Source organism: Ostrea edulis, chromosome 3 (genome assembly GCF_947568905.1).
Source record: "Ostrea edulis chromosome 3, xbOstEdul1.1, whole genome shotgun sequence".
In the NCBI taxonomy this organism is placed as follows: domain Eukaryota; kingdom Metazoa; phylum Mollusca; class Bivalvia; order Ostreida; family Ostreidae; genus Ostrea; species Ostrea edulis.
The window spans coordinates 22,745,551-22,759,470 of NC_079166.1; positions in this window are offsets into that span (position 1 = coordinate 22,745,551).

Here is a 13,920-nt window from a genome sequence, read left to right on the forward strand (position 1 = left end):
TCTTTCTATTCTAATCTTTAAAATATTTCTCATGTTCATATGTAAATAATACTCATATGTTCAAATATTTCTCAAATTGTTCAAATTTGTTCAATAATTTGCATTGCTAATGTCTCTTGTTTGAGAGAAACCTCAAAACTGCTAAAAATAATCATAAATGTAAAGGTAATGGAATGTTGAAGTTCTCAAGATATTTCAACCCAAAGTATATTGTATTTTATTGTGTATGTTTCTGACGACATGTATTTTTATCTTATTTTCTCTTATTTCTAAATTAATTGTTATTCTTACATGTATCTTTAAATAGTATTCAGTTATGTAATCTTCAGATTGTATAATCAAGTTCTTAAACATATGTTCAAACTACTTTCATATATTCCGATATTCAATAATAAGTCTTGAAATTCTCAATCACTAATTCTTAAAATAATAAAATGTTAGAGATAAGAAAAAACATATCTAGAGATGTATTGATCAAGGTGGATGAAAAAAATCAAAACCAATCCACAAAATTAGAGTAAAAGCAATCAATCACAAGAAAAATAGTCACAGGATGAACTTTTTAACATCAAAATAATGTATTTATTAGGAAACAAGTTAGGAGCCGCTTCACAATAGGCGAAAAAACAATACGAAGAAAAACAAGGCATTTAATGAACAAGAATTAGAGTATAAACGATCTTAAAGACATTTGTTTGGTAAAAGTACAACACACGAAACACTTTACACTTCAAAATACGTATATGTAAATGTCAAATCTATAAAAATCCACGTGTACGCCAGCTATTATTTAAATTAGTGGAATTCCCCTCATGTTGAAATCAAATGAAGTGAAGTTTTGGGAATTTTTATGAATAGATTTAAAACAAAGAAACTTCATATGTGACAACCATCTGTAATTTGATACTAGCACAAAGCAATTATCTTACATCGTTGACTGGTTGATTCCCTTTTGATTTGAATTGTCCACGCACCTAACATTTTTTGCTGAAGGAAACTCGTCGCTTTGCGTAATGTGTACAATATCGGATTCAAAGATGCCGAAATTCAGGAGGTGAAGAAATAATTATTATAAAATATGCCACTTAGACTTGAGCTATCATTGAAAATCTCTCAATTAAATAAACAAACCAATAAACAAATCATAACTATCGTACTAAGACCAACTACTCATAGTACAAATAATTTGAAATTAAACTAGATTAAGCTGGAACATGAAATTACCTCATTCAAAAAATTTCAAATTGTTTATGGAAAATAGATCTTCATAGTGTAATTAATCAATATCTTTATAGTATTTTGAAAGAAATATACTGTACATTATATTCAGAGAATGCAATTTTATACTCCGTGTAACACAGAGGCTTTGAAACCGTAACTTCAAAGGCATCGGCTAATATGTAGAGCTTTGCTTGGACTTTCGGTCCCCGGCATCCCATGTTTATAGGGAGATACCTGTGGCATCATACTTTATCTAAATATGAATAAGTACTCAAATGTAGGAAATGTAGATATAGATATTGTTTTCATCAACTCTAGAAACTTTTCTTGATTACATTATTTCTTCATATTTCACCCTTACAGTTTTTCAATAATCAAATCCTCTATGTACATTTCTAATACTTTTATTCCAAGTATTCTTGTTTACTTACTCCTTTTTACTAACGAAACCATGTTAAATATCGCATTTAATATCTTATCTAACCAGCTAAAATGTATTATCAATCTGGATGTCTAAAAAAGTAGTTCAACTTAAATCTTGAATGTTTTCAAATGCCGAATTGATGTTCAAAGCAGCCTGCAAGATTTTAAATTAGATTTATATTTTAAAAATGCAAGGTGAAGATAACGAACACTGATCAATCTCATAACTCCTACAAGCAATACAAAATAGATAGTTGGGCAAACACGGACCCCTGGATACACCAGAGGGGGGATCAGGTGCCTAGGAGGAGTAAGCATCCCCTGTTGACCGGTCACACCCACCATGAGTCCTATATCCTGATCAGGTAAACATAGTTATCCGCAGTCAAAATCAGTGTGTCAAGAACGGCTTAACAAAACGGCTTAATAAAAAGCAGGTCGTCACCTGATCAGCACCTAATCCCACCTCTGATATGCCCAAGGATAAATATTTACCCTGCTCTTAATTTTGTATTCCTTATAGGAGTTGTGAGATTGATAATTTTCGTTATCTTCACAGCAGGTGCGGCAAGAATTCCAGCAGACTTATTGAAAACATGTTATCCTAATACTAAATACATACATTCATTGTTGATGAGAAACTCAGAAATAATTTTGGTATCAACTACAGAGTACACGTGCGTTGAAGGAATTGGCTGTTGTTTGGATGACAGATAGCAAAATATGAATATTTTCTAGTTCTATTTTTATTGAAGAAGCAGATACCAATTATGTCAAAGAACTTTGTCTTTAATTTATTGTGTAGAGTGGCTAATGTACATGTATATTCCTGTTATATTAAAAGATAAATAAAAAGAAAAGGTGAAAATAAGAAACAGGGATCATTCTCATAATTCTTCTAAATAATACAAAATTAAATGTGGGGCAAATACGGACCAATGGATAAAGATAGGTAGGAAAAGGTGTCTTGGAAGAGTACGCACCCTTGTCGAACACTCACACCCACCGCGAGCCATATGTTTAATTCAAGTTAATCAAGTAATTCTTAGTCAAGATCAGTGTATAAAGAGCAGACTAACAACTGGCATGAAAACAGACAGCCTTGTACCTAATGACAGGTTGTAATGGTGAATTATATCGTTATTGTAAATACAAGATGTCTTTTAGCCAAATGCTAACGATTTCCATACAAATTGTTAGATGGTTCTTGCATTCTTGTATACTCATTGTTTGGTCTGGTTACATGATACCGGAAGCAGACAAAGCCTGACCTGATCTTAGTGACTGTACCACAGTACTACGCACCCCAGGGTCGAACTGTTGGTGACTAAACTGGAATCCCCACCAATACTCTTAATCAAACGGTATTAGTGTTGAGGGTGGCTATACACCCTGATAGAATAAAACATCAGCTGTCATAGGGTGCCTGTTCTCCATATCACAATACCCAGGCTTACATCCGTCCACACCATCACCTACACACTCACACCTGGAACTGGAGATGTCACTCCAGTTTTGCAAATTATCTGGTGTAGACACACGACGGTAAGAAACAGTTACCGGTGATAAGCCATCGCTCAAATTGGTGTAGAACGAGGCACCAGGGGTTGCATGAATATTAGGAGAACATCCGGCAAGCATAGCGTAAACCACCACACCAGGCAACAACAAAAGAAAACTCTCATGAAAGAGACCAGCTCTAAAGTTGGGATATGAGAATGCTCGGGTAATGATGCCCGGACCATCTCGAAAGATGTCCACATTGCCACTCTGCAGGAAACACGACTTGCCGACGCAAGCACATTGAAGGAGAAGGACCTCACATTCCTCTTGCTAGGGATGAGCTCTGATGAGCGTAGAGAACATAGTGGGCTTTATAGTAAAGAACAACTTCCTGAACATGTTTGAACCAATTAGCAATTCATGACTCCGCCTTAACATCACCGAAGGTCCCATCACCCTTGTCAGTGTATTGTATGACAATAGTGAAGTTGGCATAAAATTGCCTTAAATGCCAAAAGCAATGAAAAATGTCATAAATTTAGGAGGTTTTCCTTTAAGAAAACATACAGCCCATGCGTATTCAAATATATTTTCATCTTCTCTTAATACACAATATAACTTAATTTCATTTTCCTCGACGGACGGGCACACCCTTTGCTAAGTAATAATCTGGATGAAATTTACAGTTATCAAGCTCTTTTTGAAAAAGAGGCGGGACAAATCTTATTCATGACGTAATAATGGTTTAAAATAAGAAATAACTGATTTAAGTTGAGATAGATACAGAGATAGATTGCTAGGATAAAATCTGGAAATTCATTTCAAAATTAAGGATTATCTCCCTCATGAATCGCTGTTATCCATGGCGTATTTGGCTCCGGTTTCTGACACTGTAGTTTTCCTTTTAACTCTTACAATTTTATTGTTATTTCGAATTTTCAAAATTGGGCTTGAGCATCACTGAAAAGACATTATTCGGATCTGGTGCATCAAAATTGGTACTGTATAAGTTTTACACAGTATATTTGATTGAAGACACATGTAAATCATAGACATTTTTTGGGCCTTTTTATGGACACAATTGTACTTTTTTCTTTCTTGATGAAAAGTGCATACAATTAGCAATAATGGGATGATTTTTAGTGATGTCTATCAATTTTGTTCGGGATCGGTACATTTTTCTCTCGTTATATTATGAAAGGTGAATATAACAGTGATCAATCTCATAAATCCCATAAGCAATACAAAATATATAGTAGGGCAAACACAGCCCCTGGACTCGACAAAGGTAAGATCTGGAGCCTGAGAGGAGTATGCATCCCCTGTCGACCGGTTACACCCGCCATGAGCCCTATATTAAATATATATGAAATTTGGTCACTTCGTTTCAATTTTTCAAAAACATGTTTCTTCGATATATCTCTTTTCTAATTGACATGTTTTTTGAAGATTTTATCCGTAGATTTATGAAATATTAACAACTAACGTTTTCAATTTTGATAATCATTGTTGTCTAAATAAAACAAATTAGAAAGTTTATATCTCAGTCTTTTAAGTACGTGTTGTTAGATATTCATATCACGCACCAAATCAAAGCGAAATTTTATATATTTGGAAACAAAACATTCTGTTTTATCATTCCGGGAAAAATCTTTCAAAAATCCAATAAAATAATTGATAACTTCTATCACTCTTTCGATGGTGCAATCATACATCATAAGATGTGTTTTAACGAGCCATTGAATAAAAACAAATTGGTGTAATGAGCAACCTTAAATCCTGTTATTGAAATGAACAGAACAAGTTTTTGTTATTCAGGTAAAGGAAGCATAACTCTCGCAATCAATTAAATTACACGGTTTTGACATTATCCCTCGAATACCTATTATGACACTTTCCCCACTATAATTCCGGTTTATGCATAGTGCACAAGCGTTAATTACTAGTTCTTTTTGAGTTCCATGTTGACGAAAATCCAAAATTGCCAATACGTGTTGACGTTTGATTCAATGAAATAACATAAATGAGTTAATATTTAATACTGCTATCTGATAGACATCTTACCTACGATTTTCAAATTCTTCTACAACTGTTGTTCAACTGCGAAAAAATTTGACACTCTTGCTTACACTCATGCATTTCTTATTTTATTTTTCAATCATAAAATGAGCATTTCTTCAATCATACAATCTCTGACGAAAGGTACCCATGTTATCTTGATTTATTGTATGCTAAACACAATGGTTACTATACTCTTAACACGACCATTCCGCACGATAAATTAAAGACTAGTCGTTTTGACATCATAGAAAGTTGCTTCTTCAACAAAAACGGAAAACGGAAATATTCCTATGAAGTGATCAGTCATCCAAAAATATGACTTTGTGAAACACCACTCTCATTCCACGCACAAGTACTCTGAAGTCGAAATAAAAAGTATGCTGGATTTCCTCATTGATAATATCTTCGTGGTCTTTGGTGATCATGTCGTCCAACAGTTTGTTCGAATCCCCATGGTCAGGAATTGTACTCCTTTGGTAGCTAATCTGTTTTTATATTCATATGAAGCAGAAGTTATTCAAAAACTTATACGCGAGAAAAACATCTTGCTGTGGCTTCAATTCGACATTTAGATATATCGACGATGTATTATCTATTAACAATGATAATTTTCATTCATATGTCGATTCAATATATCCCAGTGAACTCGAAATAAAAGACACCATAGAGTCCTCCACTTTTGCCTCATACTTTGATATTGTATTGAAAGTAGATATTAACGGCAAACAAACAACTCAATTTTATGACAAACGGGATGATTTCAACTTCTCCATCATCAACTTCCCATATTTATGTAGTAATATATCATTATTACCTACATATGATGTTTACATCTCTCAACTGATACGATACACAATAGCTTGTTCTGCATATGGTCAGTTTTCAAATCGAGGCAGGCTACTGACAAACAATTTCATGGTGCAGGGGTTCCAACAGTCTCGTTTAAAATAAGAATTTCGCAAATTATATGGTCGTTATAATGATCTAGGTAGCCAATACAACCTGTCACTGGGTCAAATGCTGTCTGACGTGTTTCATGTCGATTGTTAAGCTGTTCGTGGCACACTGATTTCAACTACGGATAACTCCGTTTACCTGATCAAGATATAGAGCTCACGGCGGGTGTGGCAGGTCGACAGGGTATGCTTACTCCTCCTAGGAGCCTGATCCCACCTCTGGTATATCCAGGAGTCGGTGTTTGCCCAACCCTTTATTTTGTATTGCTTATAGGAGTTATGAGGTTGATTGCTGTTCGTTATCGTCACCTTTCATACTACCATAAGGTCATTTGAACTGCATCAAAGGTAAGATGTACAGTCAGGAATTACTAGAATGACCACCTTGTAAGGTAATGGTCAGTATATTATGCTGCACAATTAATTTATCTCGAAGACCATCTTTTTTGTTTTACAGATGAGAAATATTCTTGGCATAAACAGCAGATTAAGGTTTGTAGAATACATCTTCTTTTATGAATAACGTGCATTGTTTTTATTCTGATTGTGCGTTTAGAAATCTGATAACTTTCTTCACCCTACAATGTACGTAGATGAATTTGATTTGTTTACTGATTTTGTTTGTGATACATACATAAATAAATTGCTTACCTGTTGATAGGTGACTGAACCCCAATAACTCATAACTCATTTAGGAAGCATATCTTGAAAGTCCTTAACAATAAGAAAATATGTTATACCATACAAAATTAACAATTTTAATTTAACAACATATGTACGTAGCCATATCACATGTTTGTTTTTTCTTTTTATAGAGGAATGCGCTACATTGGATAACGACAGTTGGCCCGTTGGTGGTGGGGATATTTAGTGTTAGTGTTTTCTTGTCTGTCTTTGCTGTACGTTTAATTAAGACAAGTTATCCTGAGGAGAGTGGACAGTATCATGGACAGTATCATGGATTTACTTCCCGCTAATTCTGGCTGGAGGCATTGTGTTACATTCTCCTGGAGTGGTGGCTGTCTTAGTCAATATGTATACATAGCCTAAAACAAAAAGCAAAGAAATAGATTGTTTATATATACAGTTCACGTATTTTCATTATGCACTTGCTATAAATCATAATATAGTACATGATGTTTTGTTCTTGTCTTTGAGACTTCAAATGATATGCTTAAGGATTGCACTGTATATTTACTGCGTACAACTCCCTACAACTAAAACAAAGGCTAAACAAAAATGTCTTGGGTTTTTATTTACACTTCTGAAAATAAGTGACATAATTGTAATGGCTTACAGATTTATAAACAATTCTCGTGAGAAATTGCTGCTTGGGATAATTCATACTGCGTAAATGAAAACAATTTTTTACTAAGAAAGGAAGAAATCTACGTAATTTTGTAATGATTATGATGAGGCGAGTGGCCAGTAAAACAGACATACTCCCCGCTAATTCTGCCCGTATCTTGCGTGAGTATTTTCCGAACAGTTTCGCCCTCTCTAGCCAAATATAGTTGAGATGGAGGAGCATTCCCTATCACATGATAATGAGACATGCAAGGTGAAGATAACGAACAGTGATCAATCTCATAATTCCTACAAGCAATACAAAATAGATAGTTGGGCAAACACGGACCCCTGGACACACCAGAGGTGGGATCAGGTGCCTAGGAGGAGTAAGCATCCCCTGTTGACCGGTCACACCCGCCGTGAGCCCCATATCCTGATCAGGTAAACGGAGTTATCCGCAGTCAAAATCAGTGTGCCAAGAACGGCTTAACAATCGGTATGAAACACGTCAGACAGCATTTGACCCAATGCGAGGTTGTATTGACGAACTAGATCGTTATAACGACCATAGAATTTGCGAAATGCTGACTTCAATCGAGACTGTTGAAATCCCTGTACCATCAACTTGTTTGTCAGTAGCTTACCTCGATTTAAAAACTGACTATACGCAGAACAAGCTCTTGCATATCGAATCAGTTGAGATATATAAACACCATATGCAGGTGATAATGGAATATTGCTACATAAATGTGGGAAGTAGACGATGGAGAAGCTGAAATCATCCCGTTTGTCATACAGTTGAGTTGTTAGTTTGCCGTTAATGTCTACTTTCAATAAAATATCTAAGTATGAAGCAGAAGTGGACGACTCTGTGGTGTCCTTTATTTCGAGCTCACAGGGATATATCAAATTGACATATGAATGAAAGCTATCATTGTTAATAGACAAAACGTCATCGATATATCTAAAAGTCGAATTGAAGGTCACAGCGAGAGATTTTGTCTTCTCACGTAGAAGTTTTTGAATAAATTCTGCTTCCTATAAATATAAAAACAGGTCAGCTAACAAAGGAGCACAATTTGTGCCCATGGGAATTCCAACAGACTGTTGGAAGACCTGATCACCAAAGACCACGAAGATATTGTCAATGAGGAACTCTAGCATATTTTGTTATTTCAACTTCAGAGTATTTGTGCGTGGAATCAGAGTGATGTTTAACAAAGTAAGTTTTTGAATGACTGATCACTAGATATGTGGAACATTCTTCACGATTGATGACTGCTTATGTCAGGCTGTCTACATAATCTAAAAAAAACAACATATAATTAGATTGTACAGATTGTACTTATTTCTAGAATACATTTTGTCAATTTTCTTTGTTCTTATCATTTTAATCGTGTGGCACGGTATTGTTTATTTACTGTGGAACCCAACTCACCCGCAATGGAATAACAAACCAAAACATACACATTTTTGTTTACTTAATAAATATACAGTTTACTTGCATATGACTTTCTTACAAAACGTACTTGGCACCTTCACTTTTTTGACGGTATAATCTCCCCTCTTGCTTTGGGAATGCTATATTTTATTGGGAAATGCCACTGTTTCGTGACTTTTCTCATTGAATTGAAGTCCAGCCAATAGTAGGCAATACCAAACTGAAAACAAGTTACAATTCTAATGGCTAATACATTGACAAAATCTTAAAATACAGTAAGAACAGTGCTCCTTGGGGTAATTTATACCCAGTAAATGAAACCATCTGAAAGATAAATCTGTAATATTGTAATGAAAAAGAAACTAACCGGCTTTACATTAGATTCTTCGACCATGTCCGAGAGAAGTATCAGTGTTACGGTTTTTACAATGCTGATCACGAATACTGCGACTTAAAGCTGTTCACGATGGCTAAATCTTATTAACTATAACATATAAATACACCAACACTGCAAGTAAATAATATAAACAAGGCGAAGTTCAACTACTGATCTACACTCTCTTCCACTATGGCTCGGTACCCCTGGCGTCACAATGATTTGGCGATTAAACCCGACCATTTCAAAAATACGTTCAGATGTGATTTGGAGATTTTCGCTAATATATCCCTCAATTCAATATATATCTTCGTCAAATTTTCAATTAAGTTTTAATTTAACTAGATGTTTATTCTACCAAAAAATTGGATTGTATTGCATAGACCTTTAATGAATCAAAAATCGTTGACTGACTTAGAAAATAAAGATGCAGATTTGTTCCAACTTTTGAACTTCTACTCAATTTTAGCTAAGCAATCAAGAGTCGAATGTCTACATAGGCATAATTCGGAGTTTCAGTCCATCTGAGCTTTTCTGATCACCTTTTGTCTGTTGTCTGCCTGTCCGCCCGTAAACTTTTCACATTTTCAACTTCTCTGGAACTACTGGACCAATCTCAAACTTGGTACAGATCATCATTGAATTAAGAGAATATGATGGGGCACAGCAAGGGACCAAATTTCTAGATGCGAACATATAGAGGGATCTTTTAAATCTTTTAAAAATTTCTTCTCAAGAACCACTGTGCCAGATAAGTTGAAATGTATACGAAAGCTTTATGACATAGTGCAGTTTCATTTTTATTGAAATAATGGCTCCCAGGGGTGGGTAGGGCCACAATAGGGGATCAATTTGTACATGCTGATGTATATAGGGCAATTCTTTGACAATCTACTCGAGAACCACTGTTCAGAAAAATTGAAATTTACATGACAGATTCCTGATGTATATTAGATTCCAGTTTGCTTAAACCGCGGGACCACAATAGGGTATAACATTTTAACATGCTGATATATAGGGGGACATTTGAAACATTTTCCTCTTAAGAATCACTGAGCCAGATGAATGAAAATTTACATTAAGGCTTCTTGACATACACAGTAGATTCACATTTGTTCAGTTCATGGTCCAAGGGGGGCAGTGTGGGGCCACAATAGGGGATCAAAGTTTCACACCATTGCAACACATGAAAGTTTTGGCATAAAGAATGTATATTCAAACTATGAATGCCCTGGAACCTTGAGCTTCATGATTTACCACATACATAGTACGCCTTTTTTACGCAAGTATTCTTTAACAACAGGTCTTAATGGACAGTTATTCAAGATTTGATACCAAAACTTTTATTTCCAAAATGTAATATTCTCCATTGTCTGATCTAAAACTTCAACAAACTAGCTCTCCAGAAATGAAAGGTAAGCTACTGACAAACAAGTTGATGGTACAGGGATTTCAACAGTCTCGATTGAAGTCAGCACTTCGCAAATTCTATGGTCGTTATGACGATCTAGTTCGTCAATACAACCTCGCATTGGGTCAAAAGCTGTCTGACGTGTTTCATACCGTTTGTTAAGCCGTTCTTAGCACACTGATTTTGACTGCAGATAACTCTGTTTACCTGATCAGGATATGGGGCTCATAGCGGGTGTGACCGGTCAACAGGGGATGCTTACTCCTCCTAGGCACCTGATCCCACCTCTGGTCTATGGACTGTTGGAAGACCTGATCACCAAAGACCAGGAAGATATTGTCAATGAGGAACTCTAGCATATTTTTTTATTTCAACTTCAGAGTACTTGTGCGTGGAATCAGAGTGATTCTTTAGAAGTTCTTTAGAATTTTTTAGAATCCACATTTGATTAAAACCACGTCTGGCATATGTAGTCGCACAATAAGTTTGAAGTTTCTCCTTCACAGTTGTTAACATTTTCGTGAGGAGCAAAGATAGGGGCTTGGTAGAGCACTTACTGGATCCAGCAATGTATCTTTTTTGTAAGGGTTTTTATGTAGTTTAGGAATCCAGTATAGGTACGGTAACTCATATTCATTCTACCCATTGACTGGAATATTAAATGTGTCTAAAACTGAAGCATGGTTTTGAAGAATTTCGTCTTTTGAAAGGGCAGTTGGAGTATAAGTTTTATTACCAAAAAGTGGAATTAATACCAAGTTCGTTTAAAATACAGTTGTATTAATGAGCCTTACAAACAAAGACAATATGAAAACTTTATGGCACAGGAAAACGTCTGCAACTTGAAGGGTAGGTGGATGCCCCCAAATGAAAAGGCGATTTCTGAGAAGGGCACATATAGTTTTTGTTTGTACATTGTGTCTAAATCCCTTCACACGGTACTCCGAATGAGAGAAAACACCGAAGAGAATAGGGGGCATCTGCGCAGAGCATGTTTTGAGCACCAGTAAATATATGTTGAATATAATTAAGGGTAAAAATTATCAACCCCATCAATATGAAATACAAGTATTGACAAAAAGGGGAAATATGATTGTTCATTAGTTTGTCATCACATGACGTTGATGTTTACGACCTATCCACGTTTCAGGGAAAAAACATATCCCCTATCGCCTAAACATAACATTTGATCACATCTAGAGAATCTGAAGAATCATCAGTACGCATAGCTTATTTCATGGGCCGATCAAGATTTTCGGAAAAAGGGAGAGGGAACACATGTGAAAATATAGCCAATTTTTCCAAAGTTTCATTCAAATTATTTCTTAAATTTGTGGCGAAAAAGGGGAGTTATAAATCAACCACTGTATTTGTATTTCATGAAAACCCCACTTGTTCTGTACCAATCTAATTAAAATCATATCCTAGGATACACTCACAATCGCTATAATACGCAGAGTATACAGCGCGGATCCAAGAAGTCTGATTTTAATTTGATTGGTCCTGTACTTGGGATTTTACAAATTTTTATATCAAATCCAAAATCAATATTTTCCTTTTTCCAACCACACAAAAGCTCCAAATTTCATCCCATGGAATGGTGTAGTTAACAAACAGCGATCAATCTCAGAAAGCCCACGAATAATGCAAGAATATGAGTTTTCCAAACACACCAGAGGTGAGATCAGGTGCCGTAGAGGATTAAGCATATCCTGTCACACACGCCATGAGTCCTATATCTTGCTCAGATAAAAGAAGTGATCCATATTCAAAATTAGTATGCAAGGTGAAGATAACGAACAGTGATCAATCTCATAACTCCTACAAGCAATACAAAATAGATAGTTGGGCAAACACGGACCCCTGGACACACCAGAGGTGGGATCAGGTGCGTAGGAGGAGTAAACATCCCCTGTTGACCGGTCACACCCGCCGTGAGCCCCATATCCTGATCAGGTAAACGGAGTTATACGCAGTCAAAATCAGTGTGCCAAGAACGGCTTAACAATCGGTATGAAACACGTCAGACAGCATTTGACCCAATGCGAGGTTGTATTGACGAACTAGATGTAATGAATGGCCTAGCTATTGGTTTAAAACACGTCAAACAACGTTCAATTTGATTACAAATTGTATTTGTACGACTCTTTCAATTAATCAAGTTAAAAATCAGTGCATGACACAGGGTAATATAAAAAACATATCAAATGACAAGAACGATGAAATATGAAAGCGTATATCTATTTTAGTACGATCATAAAATATGCAATTTTAATAAGACTAAAAATTTGAACTACATAAATTTATAATGGTCACCACTATATCACGGTATTGATTTGAACCCACGGATAACCCATGAAAGCAAAATTGCTTATTCCAAATGGGGTTTGCAGGCGTGTAGAATAAAAAGTAAAGTAAATGTATTTATTCAAAGGTGATTTTGATGAGATGTATATTTAGTTATAGGGATATACATGTACCGATATGTCAATGTAAGAAAGCTGGTGTTATTTCCTACATACAATGGATTATATTTATCATAATACACTACCAGTAAATTGTCTATCAACTGTGGATTATCTAGAGGACAAAAGAGTTAATGGGAGTTACTACCCTCTTTGGGTTGAACATTTTAAACGTAAACGGTCATCTCTGGCATTTTGAGTTCTTTAACTTTTGTATAAATAGGATACCAAAGTAGGACTGTGCATGGATTTGATGATTGATTTTAACCAAATGTTGCGCAGATGGTTTCAGAATTTAAAATAAATACTAACCCTTTTTTCTTAAATTTTTATATGAAATTGAGACATGATATAAGTCACATTTCATTCGGAAATCTGTGCATTTCATTATTGTACTGTGCTTGTCTTTCTGTAGAGAAATGTGGAATATCTAATGATATATACAACTATAAAGGCTAATCTAATTTATACATATTTGTAACTATTTGTTTGTAAATTCTTTTTATATTTACTTGTGTTTATGCGACGTCACACGTCTTTACGCGACGTCGAACGTGCATGTCTATTGTGACGTAAAATAACGAATCAGAAAAACAAAAATATACAGTTATTGACTTGTTTCGAGGACAACAGGTGTTTTGTTTGACCCGAGAACGGGTCTGTTACCTGAAGTCGTAGGCTGATGGCAACCGATCCATTCGAGGGTCAAACAAAACAGTTATTGTCCGAGGACCCAATTAAAAACTGTTTTGTTATACACCTTTTATTTTTAG